Below are 13,494 nucleotides of genomic sequence, written 5' to 3' on the forward strand. Positions count from 1 at the left end.
GGCTGAATGCGTTTGAGTATGCATGCGAAGTTCAACAAGTTGACAATGCTGATAAGATTGCCTGGTTACTCAGCAGACTGCCCCATTCTGGCTGTAGTGCCATTATGGAAATGTCGAAGGCTGAGCGAGCTGATTTCGCAATGTTAAAGCAAACTCTCATTTTAAAGTTTGGGAAGACTCCGGCCCAATATTTGAAACGTTTCAGAGAGTATAAGAAAAAGGAAGGTGGTACTTGGGTATCTTATGTCACTGAATCCTTGAAAAACTTAACTGGCTGGGTCGAAGGTTATAAGGTTTCTACCTTCGAAGGCATGATAAATCTTGTCATGCTGGAACACATTTTTGCATCTTCTTCCCCGGAGCTTAAGCAGCATTTGGCCGATTCGAAGGAGATAGATCCTAAGAAGCTGGCCATTGCAGCAGACTTATGGGTGTCACATCGAGTGTCCCATAAGGACAAAACTCATCCTGGTAAGCAGGAGGAAGGGAAAAAGTCCAAAGATATGGAGGGTGGAGAATCTGCTAAATCTTCTTCTCATAAGGGCCACAAAAAGAAAAATAAGGGTAAGACACAAGAGAACTCGCTGGGTAGTGGAGGTCAGCCTCCGAAACAAAACTCTGGTTACAATAAGCCTCCCTATGTAAACAGACCCAATGGAACTTGTTTTGCTTGTGGAGCAACTGACCACGTGAAGGGGGATCCCCGTTGTAAGGTTAGACCTTTGGGGGTCCACTCCGCTAATCTGGCCTTCTCCTCCTACGAGGAAGAAGAGATTACAGGAGCATCCTTCTCCTCAGACTCATTTCCCAGCGGGATAGAGGCTGAGGTAGTTTTAGTGTCCCTGGGTTCCTGGGAGCCTAAAGTCGCAGAGGCTTATGCTAGGATTCCGGATAATACCAAGCACTACTTTAAAGACAGTGTGCTGATCAATGGAGTAGATACTCCAGCTCTTAGGGATAGTGGGTGCAGTCGCACTGTAGTGGATTCTACCTTGGTAGACTCAGAGGAAGTTTCCAGAGCTACTCTGATGCCCACTAAGTTGGCTGACGGCCCCCTCCGTATGTTCCCAGTAATACCTGTAAATCTTACTTTAAATGGTACAGCAGTCAGGATTCCAGTGAGCATTCAGAGAAACGTCCCGGGAAAGGTCTTGTTAGGTAATGATCTCTGAGCTTTAGGGCTCGTAGGAGACACTGCCGAAAGACCCTACACACGGTCTCAAGCACGGGCAGCATTGGCCAAGTCCAATACGCCACCCCAGCCGAAGGGGAAACCCAAGGCGAAAGGAGTCGACAAGTCACGACGAGGGAAAGAGAATATTCCCCCGAGCTCGCCTACCACTGCGGTGGAGGAAGTTGGTCAATCGCCCGGGCCTGACGAGGAGGTGGCGATGCCTGAAGTATTTGACCCCAACTATCATCCTGAACTAAAAGACTTGTTAGTTGAAGGAGGTCCTGATAGGGACGAATAGAGTAAAGGCCAACGTGAGTGCCCATCTCTGGAAGGCCTAAGGAGACAGGCCTGCTCCCAGCTTGAGGGTGAACCTCCTGGGACGCATAGGATTTATTGGGAAGGTGGCCTCCTGTATAGTGAGCCCACAGAGTCTACAGAAGGAGACCATAGGAGGTTGGTGGTTCCCCTTGCTGTTAGGCCCTTCCTCCTGCAGTTGGCGCATGAAGTTCCCCTTGCTGGTCACCTTGGTAGGAAGAGGACCAAGCAAAGGTTATCCATGCACTTCTACTGGCCCAAGATGGGGGTGCAAGTAGAAAGTCACTGCAGGAGTTGTACCTCCTGCCAGTTGTCTGGTAAGGTTGGCGCGACAATCCAAGCTCCGTTGGTACCGCTCCCAGTTGTCGGGGTACCTTTTGAAAGGGTAGGGATCAACATCGTTGGTCCCCTTGACCCGCAAACATCCTCGGGCAATAGGTTTATCCTGGTGCTGGTCGACCATGCAACCAGGTATCCTGAGGCCATCCCATTGACAACTGTAACTGCCAAGTCAGTTGCAGAAGCTTTACTCAGCATATTTACTAGGGTTGGCTTCCCTAAAGAAGTTGTGTCGGATCATGGCAGCAACTTTATATCGAAGTATAGGCAGGCTATGTGGAAAGAATGGGGGGTCACCTACAGGTTCTCTTCTGCATACCACCCCCAGACCAATGGTCTGGGGGGGCGTTTCAACAGGACGTTAAAGAGCAAGATTGGGGCTCTGGAGGAGCCTCAGAGAAGAAAATGGGATCTTCTTGTTTCATGCTTACTGTTTGCCTACCGAGAGGTACCACAGGAGGGTGTTGGCTTCAGCCCCTTCGAACTTCTGTTTGGACATCCCGTACGGGGACCCTTAGCCATCGTCAAAGAGGGATGGGAGATGCCCACTCCCCCTGTTACTACCAACGTAGTTGATTATGTGCTAGGGCTCAGAAAACGGATGGTACTTCTTATGGGCTTGGCTAGTGATAAATTGAAGGCAGGGCAAGCGCTGGTGAAACATTGGTACGACCAGAAAGCTTCCCTCATCAACTTTACACCTGGTCAGCAAGTCCTGATCATGAATCCCATAAGGCCTCGAGCTTTACAGGACAAATGGTCAGGCCATACCCAGTGGTGGAGCCCCTGGGTGAGGTTAACTATTCAGTGGACCTTGGAAGGCCTAGAAAGGCTCCAAAAGTGTTTCACGTGAATAGGCGGAAGGCTTTCGTCCCAAGCGTCGAAATCGCAGCACTGCTACTGGCTTCAGACGTTGAGGAAGAGGAGTCTGAACCTCTCCCCGACCTGTTCCAAAGCAGTCCTTCAGATAACTCTTTTGAGGGTGTCCGAGTGGCCCCTCACCAAAATGGACAAGGCTCAGTGGTTTACCTTGGACAGGAAGTAGGTGGAGGGAGGAGACAGCCTCTTCCCAGTAAAGTACAAGCAGTACAAGACTGGCCTACCCCCACTACGCAAACCCAAGTGAGAGCCTTCTTAGGACTCACAGGGTATTACCGCAATTTTGTGGCAGACTATGGCACCATAGCTGCTCCTCTGACTGCCCTCACAACTCCGAAGAAACCCAAGAAGGTAACTTGGACCGACAAGTGTGAGAAGGCCTTCAATGGCTTAAAAGACTCCTTGTGCCAGGCCCCTGTTCTCAGGGCCCCTGATTATCAAAGACCTTTTATCGTGCAGACGGACGCCTCTGACACTGGGATAGGAGCTGTACTATCACAAGTAGATGAGAAGGGTAAGGAACACCCTATTGGTTTTATTAGCCGCCAGCTTAAGGACAGAGAGCTCAGATGGTCCACGGTAGAGAAAGAATGTTTCTCTGTTGTGTGGGCCCTAAGGAAGCTGAGGCCCTACCTCTATGGGACCCACTTCACTGTGCAAACTGACCATAAGCCTTTAAAGTGGCTAATGAACATGAAGGGGGAGAATCCAAAGTTGCTTAGGTGGTCCATAAGTCTACAAGGCTTCGACTTCACTATTGAGCATAGGCCAGGTGTCCAACATAGCAATGCTGATGGGTTGTTCAGAATGTTTAACCGACCTGAACAAGAGACTCATCCAGGGGTGGATTAGTTCCCCCTGTCCGTAGTCTGGGAGGGGCGAGTGTTAGGAAAGATTTCGTAATTGTAGGTAATTTTCCTTCCATGTGGCAACCCCTAAACTTGTTGCTGTTGTTTTTCACCTTGTTCTTGACTTTGCCAGAGAAGTGCAGCCTTCTGCCGCACTCCTCTGGGCTTTCGCTCCTTTTCTTATGGGGAAACTGACATGCCCTTAAAACAGTCAGTACCGGGGAACGCTGTTTCCCGTAGTTTCTTTTATCATGTTGCGGCTTTAGTGCAACATGATACAAGAGGGCACTGTAAGCTAAGTTACAGCTCTCTTGGGTCTCTAGCCTTCTACAGGCCCTAGATACTCGTTTAGGATTGTATTTGATCGGTGCAAGTCATTCAGGGACTGGAATGGTGGCAGCGATCGTTTTGTGTATTTTGAGCTCCTTTTGGCGTTCTAAGCACGTTTTTCGCACTGAACCCAAAATGGTGGCCTGGCTCCCAAAATGGCCAGACCACGAGGCTCCTTTGTACTGTCCACTGACCGTCTTGCTCCCTTCACCTTCCCCAGGTCGAGCCGACCCTGGGCCTTCCTTATTTGGGCATGTACTTTCCCGCGAAACGTGGTTGCTTTCGTGGGCTTCTACATGTCTTTTGTGTGCCTCCAGGGTGTGGGCTGGGATGTCTGGTCCCAATACACATCCTGGGTGCCAGAGAGTCTAGGGTGGTGTGAATGCCTGGGACCACCGTGGTCCGTGATTGGTCCACGTATGGTGTGTGTGTTGATGAGCGGATCTTCCATTGGCTCCCCTCCGTTTTGGCGCGAAGGGAACCGTGGATGAGAGGGGGCTGGAAACACCACTACCATGTCGATCTCCTGAGTTCTCACGAACGAAGGAATACAGGAGCCAAGTATCCTGCAACCAAGAGGCTGGACCGAGGAATCGCTGGTGACCCGCTGAAGGACTCCTCCTTTGCACTGCTGTCGTCCTGTGAAACCCTTTCCTCCTTTGATCGAACCAGAAGGCCTGTACTGGTGCTTCGACCTTTGGAATAGCAGGAACAGCTATTCTCGGCGACTTCATCATCTCTTGCCAGTAAGCCTTCGGAAGCGTCTCTGGGCCATCCAGTTGACTGACCAGCTTACACGGGAGTCCTGCTCTGTAACTGCCGCCAGGTTGTGTTGTATTTCGAGTCCTGGTCACTCTCACACGCTTCGTACACTTGGCATTCCCAAGTCTGAAGTGAGTAGTGTACATTTGGCTCGGATACACACGGCCGCTCCGTTGCCCTGCTGTCTTGACAAAACTGTGCAGGTTTCTTCGATTGGGACGTCTTTTTTCTCTACACGACGACAAGGCATTCCCGGCTCTTCTGAACCTGCCAGCTGCTGAAACTAACGTGGAGAAGCCTGGGTCTGCTTGCATCGCGGACCGGTGAGTAGTATAGCTAGGATCTGGTCGCCCTCCTGCAGTAGCCCATTGCTTTTCCCCGCTGTGTAAAAACAGCACCCTTTTGTCCGTACTCACGCTCTGCTTCTGCTCACTGTGGAGGCTGCGCTTGAGTCGCGGAACCTGTTCTTCTTCTGTTGTGCACTAACCCGAACTGCCTGACTTCCTCCGAAGAGCTTCTCCTTTTGCCCGTTGGCACCAGCGCGTGCAGGTACTTTGAGCACAAGGCTCCACTCTTCGCAGGGCTCGGACTTCCATCTAGTTAGGTGCCTCTGAAGGCGAACTGAGTCTAAAGCATTATGGCACTGCCTGTTTTCTTTCCCTTTCAGGTGGACTACACATTTCGTGCATATAACGCTTGCGACTGTCGTATTTGTATATATATTGTGTTGATATGGTATGTGTTGGCTTAATATTGTGATATTGTGATTTTCTCGCTGCAGTCATTATTTTAAAGGCCTTAAAATAAATGTGTATATATTTTTGATATAACAACTGTTTGGAGTAGTTTGTAAGCGCTCTTGCTTTGTGTGCTCATTGCGGGCTTTCAGTCACCCTCACCCCTCTTGAGACCTAGTCTTGACCGCCGCGATCGCTACCTTGATTGGTCTGGCTCGTCCAGAGGTTACCCTGTTCCAAGTAATTAGGTTGGCCTTCTGAACTTCTGCGCCACCAGGACAGAGTTCAGAAATCCGTCTTAACAGATATCACATATGTTATAGGAAGGCTCTCAGGTTTGTTATTAGAAGCATTGAGATATCACATCTCATGTTATAGGACAGTCTCAGGTTTGGTATTAGAAGCATTGAGATATCATATCTCATGGTATAGGACGGGTCTCAGGATTGGATTGGGAAGGAGTTGGATATCTCATCTCATGTTATAGGAAGGGTCTCAGGTTTGGAAGGGGAAGGATTTGGATATCACATCTCAATTTATAGGACGGGTCTGTGGTTTGGTATTAGAAGCATTGAGATATCATATCTCATGCTATCGGAAGGGTCTCAGGATTGGATTGGGAAGGAGTTGGATATCTCATCTCATGTTATAGGAAGGGTCTCAGGATTGGAATGGGAAGGATTTGGATATCACATCTCATGTTATAGGAAGGGTCTCAGGTTTGTTTTTAGAAGCATTGAGATATCGCATCTCATGTTATAGGACAGTCTCAGGTTTGGTATTAGACGCATTGAGATATCATATCTCATGGTATAGGACGGGTCTCAGGATTGGAATGGGAAGGATTTGGATATCACATCTCATGTTATAGGAAGTGTCTCAGGTTTGTTATTAGAAGCATTGAGATATCACATCTCATGTTATAGGACAGTCTCAGGTTTGGTATTAGAAGCATTGAGATATCACATCTCATAGTATAGGACGGGTCTCAGGATTGGAATTGGAAAGAGTTGGATATCACATCTCATGTTATAGGAAGGGTCTCAGGTTTGTTATTAGAAGCATTGAGATATCACATCTCATGTTATAGGACAGTGTCAGTTTTGGTATTAGAAGCATTGAGATATCACATCTCATGTTATAGGACAGTCTCAGGTTTGGTATTAGAAGCATTGAGATATCAAATCTCATGGTATAGGACGGGTCTCAGGATTGGAATGGGAAGGAGTTGGATATCACATCTCATGCTAAAGGAAGGGTCTCAGGTTTCTTATTAGAAGCATTGAGATATCACATCTCATGTTATAGGACAGTCTCAGGTTTGGTATTAGAAGCATTGAGATATCATATCTCATGGTATAGGACGGGTCTCAGGATTGGAATAGGAAGGAGTTGGATATCACATCTCATGCTATAGGAAGGGTCTCAGGATTGGAATTGGAAGGATTTCGATATCACATCTCATGTTATAGGAAGGGTCTCAGGTTTGTTATTAGAAGCATTGAGATATCACATCTCATGGTGTAGGACAGTCTCAGGTTTGGTATTAGAAGCATTGATATATCACATCTCATGGTATAGGGCAGGTCTCAGGATTGGAATGGGAAGGATTTGGATATCACATCTCATGTTATTGGAAGGGTCTCAGGTGTGTTATTAGAAGCATTGAGATATCACATCTCATGTTATAGGACAGTCTCAGGTTTGGCATTAGAAGCATTGAGATATCACATCTCATGGTATAGGACGGGTCTCAGGATTGGAATGGAAAGGAGTTGGATATCACATCTCATGCTATTGGAAGGGTCTCAGGATTGGAATGGGAAGGAGTTGGATATCACATCTCATGCTATTGGAAGGGTCTCAGGATTGGAATGGGAAGGAGTTTGATATCACATCTCATGCTATAGGAAGGGTCTCAGGATTGGAATGGGAAGGAGTTGGATATCACATCTCATGCTATAGGAAGGATCTCGGGTTTGGTAGAAGCATTGAGATATCACATCTCGTGCTATAGAAACGGTCTCAGGATTGGAATGGGAAGGAGTTGGATATCACATCTCATCATATAGGAAGGGTCTCAGGTTTGGAATGGGAAGGATTTGGATATCACATCTCTTGCAATAGGAAGGGTCTCAGGTTTGGTATTAGAAATATTGAGATATCACATCTCATGGTATAGGAAGGGTCCCAGGATTGGAATCGGAAGGAGTTGGATATCACATCTCATGTTATAGGAAGGGTCTCAGGTTTTGTATTAGAAGCACTGAGATATCAAATCTCAGGCTATATGAAGAGACGCAGGATTGGAATGGGAAGAAGTTGGATATCACATCTCATGCTAAAGGAAGGGTCTCGGGTTTGGAAGGGGAAGGATTTGGATATCACATCTCAAGTTATAGGACGGGTCTGTGGTTTGGTATTAGAAGCATTGAGATATCATATCTCATGGTATTGGAAGGGTCTCAGGATTGGATTGGGAAGGAGTTGGATATCACATCTCTTGTTATAGGAAGGGTCTCAGGATTGGAATTGGAAGCATTTGGATATCACATCTCATGTTATAGGAAGCGTCTCAGGTTCACATGTGATATCCAACTCCTTCCCATTCCAATCCTGAGACCCGTCCTATACCATGAGATGTGATATCTCAATGCTTCTAATACCAAACCTGAGACTGTCCTATAACATGAGATGTGATATCTCAATGCTTCTAATAACAAACCTGAGACCCTTCCTATAACATGAGATGTGTTATCCAAATCCTTCCCATTCCAATCCTGAGACCCTTCCTATAGCATGAGATGTGATATCCAACTCCTTCCCATTCCAATCCTGAGACCCGTACTATACCATGATATGTGATATCTCAATGCTTCTAATACCAAACCTAAGACTGTCCTATAACATGAGATGTGATATCACATCTCATGCTATAGGAAGGGTCTCAGGATTGGAATGGGAAGGATTTGGATATCACATCTCATGTTATAGGAAGGGTCACAGGTTTGTTATTAGAAGCATTGAGATATCACATCTCATGTTATAGGACAGTCTCAGGTTTGGTATTAGAAGCATTGAGATATCACATCTCATGGTATAGGACGGGTCTCAGGATTGGAATGGGAAGGAGTTGGATATCACATCTCATGCTATAGGAAGGGTCTCAGGATTGGAATGGGAAGAAGTTTGATATCACATCTCATGCCATAGGAAGGTCTCAGGTATGGTAGAAGCATTAAGATATCACATCTCATGCTATCGGAAGGGTCTCAGGATTGGATTGGGAAGGAGTTGGATATCCCATCTCATGCTATAGGAAGGGTCACAGGTTGGAATTGGAAGGAGTTGGATATCACATCTCATGCTATCGGAAGGGTCTCAGGATTGGAATGGGAAGGAGTCAGATATCACATCTCATGCTATAGGGAGGGTCTCAGGTTTGATATTAGAAGCATTGAGATATCATATCTCATGCTATCGGATGGGTCTCAGGATTGGATTGGGAAGGAGATGGATATCACATCTCATGTTATAGGAAGGGTCTCAGGATTGGATGGGAAGAGTTGGATATCACATCTCATGCTATAGGAAGTGTCTCAGGTTTGGTAGAAGCATTGGGATATCACATCTCATGCTATAGGAAGGGTCTCAGGATTGGAATGGGAAGGAGTTGGATATCACATCTCATGATAAAGGATGGGTCCCAGGTTTGGAAGGGGAACGATTTGGACATCACATCTCTAGTTATATGATGGGTCTGTGGTTTTGGTATTAGAAGCATTGAGATATCATATCTCATGCTATCGGAAGGGTCTCAGGATTGGATTGGGAAGGAGTTGGATATCACATCTCATGTTATAGGAAGGGCCTCAGGTTTGTTATTAGAAGCATTGAGATATCACATCTCATGTTATAGGACAGTCTCAGGTTAGGTATTAGAAGCATTGAGATATCATATCTCATGGTATAGGACGGGTCTCAGGATTGGAATGGGAAGGAGTTGGATATCACATCTCATGCTATAGGAAGGGACTCAGGTTTGGTATTAGAAGAACTGAGATATCAGATCTCATCCTTTAGGAAGGGACTCAAGTTTGGTATTTGAAGTAGTGAGATAATAAATGTCATCCTATCGGAAGGATCTCAGTATTGGAATGGGAAGGAGTTGAATATCACATCTCATGCTATAGGAAGGATCTCAGGTTTGGTAGAAGCATTGAGATATCACATCTCGTGCTATAGGAACGGTCTCAGGATTGGAATGGGAAGGAGTTAGATATCACATCTCATGCTATAGGAAGTGTCTCAGGATTGGAATGGGAAGGAGTTGGATATCACATCTCATCCTATAGGAAGGGTCTCAGGTTTGGAATGGGAAGGAGTTGGGTATCACATCTCTTGCAATAGGAAGGGTCTCAGGTTTGGTATTAGAAATATTGAGATATCACATCTCATGGTATAGGAAGGGTCTCAGGATTGGAATCGGAAGGAGATGGATATCACATCTCATGTTATAGGAAGGGTCTCAGGTTTTGTATTAGAAGAACTGAGATATCAAATCTCATGCTATATGAAGAGACGCAGGATTGCAATGGGAAGAAGTTGGATTTCACATCTCATGCTAAAGGAAGGGTCTCAGGTTTGGAAGGGGAAGGATTTGGATATCACCTCTCAAGTTATAGGACGGGTCTGTGGTTTGGTATTAGAAGCATTGAGATATCATATCTCATGCTATCTGAAGGGTCTCAGGATTGGATTGGGAAGGAGTTGGATATCACATCTCATGTTATAGGAAGGGTCTCAGGATTGGAATGGGAAGCATTTGGATATCACATCTCATGTTATAGGAAGCGTCTCAGGTTTGTTATTAGAAGCATTGAGATATCACATCTCATGTTATAGGACAGTCTCAGGTTTGGTATTAGAAGCATTGAGATATCATATCTCATGGTGTAGTACGGGTCTCAGGATTGGAATGGGAAGGAGTTGAATATCACATCTCATGCTATAGGAAGGATCTCAGGTTTGGTAGAAGCATTGAGATATCACATCTCGTGCTATAGGAACGGTCTCAGGATTGGAATGGGAAGGAGTTAGATATCACATCTCATGCTATAGGAAGTGTCTCAGGATTGGAATGGGAAGGAGTTGGATATCACATCTCATCCTATAGGAAGGGTCTCAGGTTTGGAATGGGAAGGATTTGGGTATCACATCTCTTGCAATAGGAAGGGTCTCAGGTTTGGTATTAGAAATATTGAGATATCACATCTCATGGTATAGGAAGGGTCTCAGGATTGGAATCGGAAGGAGTTGGATATCACATCTCATGTTATAGGAAGGGTCTCAGGTTTTGTATTAGAAGAACTGAGATATCAAATCTCATGCTATATGAAGAGACGCAGGATTGCAATGGGAAGAAGTTGGATATCACATCTCATGCTAAAGGAAGGGTCTCAGGTTTGGAAGGGGAAGGATTTGGATATCACCTCTCAAGTTATAGGACGGGTCTGTGGTTTGGTATTAGAAGCATTGAGATATCATATCTCATGCTATCGGAAGGGTCTCAGGATTGGATTGGGAAGGAGTTGGATATCACATCTCATGTTATAGGAAGGGTCTCAGGATTGGAATGGGAAGCATTTGGATATCACATCTCATGTTATAGGAAGCGTCTCAGGTTTGTTATTAGAAGCATTGCGATATCACATCTCATGTTATAGGACAGTCTCAGGTTTGGTATTAGAAGCATTGAGATATCATATCTGATGGTATAGTACGGGTCTCAGGATTGGAATGGGAAGGAGTTGGATATCACATCTCATGCTATAGGAAGGGTCTCAGGATTGGAATGGGAAGGATTTGGATAACACATCTCATGTTATAGGAAGGGTCTCAGGTTTGTTATTAGAAGCATTGAGATATCACATCTCATGTTATAGGACAGTCTCAGGTTTGGTATTAGAAGCATTGAGATATCACATCTCATGGTATAGGACGGGTCTCAGGATTGGAATGGGAAGGAGTTGGATATCACATCTCATGCTATAGGAAGGGTCTCAGGTTTGGAAGGGGAAGGATTTGGATATCACCTCTCAAGTTATAGGACGGGTCTGTGGTTTGGTATTAGAAGCATTGAGATATCATATCTCATGCTATCGGAAGGGTCTCAGGATTGGATTGGGAAGGAGTTGGATATCACATCTCATGTTATAGGAAGGGTCTCAGGATTGGAATGGGAAGCATTTGGATATCACATCTCATGTTATAGGAAGCGTCTCAGGTTTGTTATTAGAAGCATTGAGATATCACATCTCATGTTATAGGACAGTCTCAGGTTTGGTATTAGAAGCATTGAGATATCATATCTCATGGTATAGTACGGGTCTCAGGATTGGAATGGGAAGGAGTTGGATATCACATCTCATGCTATAGGAAGGGTCTCAGGATTGGAATGGGAAGGATTTGGATAACACATCTCATGTTATCGGACAGTCTCAGGTTTGGTATTAGAAGCATTGAGATATCACATCTCATGGTATAGGACGGGTCTCAGGATTGGAATGGGAAGGAGTTGGATATCACATCTCATGCTATAGGAAGGGTCTCAGGATTGGAATGGGAAGTAGTTTGATATCACATCTCATGGCATATGAAGGTCTCAGGTATGGTAGAAGCATTAAGAAATCACATCTCATGCTATCGGAAGGGTCTCAGGATTGGATTGGGTAGGAGTTGGATATCCCATCTCATGCTATAGGAAGGGTCACAGGTTGGAATTGTAAGGAGTTGTATATCACATCTCATGCTTTCGGAAGGGTCTCAGGATTGGAATGGGAAGGAGTTGGATATCACATCTCATATTAAAGGAAGGGTCTCAGGTTTGGAAGGGGAAGGATTTGGATATCACATCTCAAGTTATAGGACGGGTCTGTGGTTTGCTATTAGAAGCTTTGAGATATATCTCATGCTATCGGAAGGGTCTCAGGATTGGATTGGGAAGGAGTTGGATATCACATCTCATGTTATAGGAAGGGCCTCAAGATTGGAATGGGAAGGACTTGGATATCACATCTCATGTTATAGGAAGGGTCTCAGGTTTGTTATTAGAAGCATTGAGATATCACATCTCTTGTTATAGGACAGTCTCAGGTTTGGTATTAGAAGCATTGAGATATCATATCTCATGGTATAGGACGGGTCTCGGGATTGGAATGGGAAGGAGTTGGATATCACATCTCATGCTATAGGAAGGGTCTCAGGATTGGAATGGGAAGGATTTGGATATCACATCTCATGTTATAGGAAGGGTCTCAGGTTTGTTATTAGAAGCATTGAGATATCACATCTCATGTTATAGGAGAGTCTCAGGTTTGGTATTAGAAGCATTGAGATATCACATCTCATGGTATAGGACGGGTCTCAGGATTGGAATGGGAAGGAGTTGGATATCACATCTCATGCTATAAGAAGGGTCTCAGGATTGGAATGGGAAGGAGTTTGATATCACATCTCATGCCATAGGAAGGTCTTCTCAGGTATGGTAGAAGCATTAAGATATCACATCTCATGCTATCGGAAGGGTCTCAGGATTGGATTGGGAAGGAGTTGGATATTCCATCTCATGCTATAGGAAGGGTCACAGGTTGGAATTGGAAGGAGTTGGATATCACATCTCATGCTATCGGAAGGGTCTCGGGATTGGATTGGGAAGGAGTTGGATATCACATCTCATGTTATAGGAAGGGTCTCAGGATTGGATGGGAAGAGTTGGATATCACATCTCATGCTATAGGAAGGGTCTCAGGTTTGGTAGAAGCATTGAGATATCACATCTCATGCTATTTGAAGGGTCTCAGGATTGGAATGGGAAGGAGTTGGATATCACATCTCATGATATAGGAAGGGTCTCAGGTTTGGAAGGGGAAGGATTTGGATATCACATCTCAAGTTATAGGACGGGTCTGTGGTTTGGTATTAGAAGCATAGAGATATCATATCTCATGCTATCGGAAGGGTCTCAGGATTGGATTGGGAAGTAGTTGGATATCACATCTCATGTTATAGGAAGGGTCTCAAGATTGGAATGGGAAGGAATTGGATATCA

This window comes from Ambystoma mexicanum, chromosome 5q, assembly GCF_040938575.1.
Source record: "Ambystoma mexicanum isolate Mex_15411 chromosome 5q, UKY_AmexF1_1, whole genome shotgun sequence".
Classification (NCBI taxonomy): Eukaryota; Metazoa; Chordata; class Amphibia; order Caudata; family Ambystomatidae; genus Ambystoma; species Ambystoma mexicanum.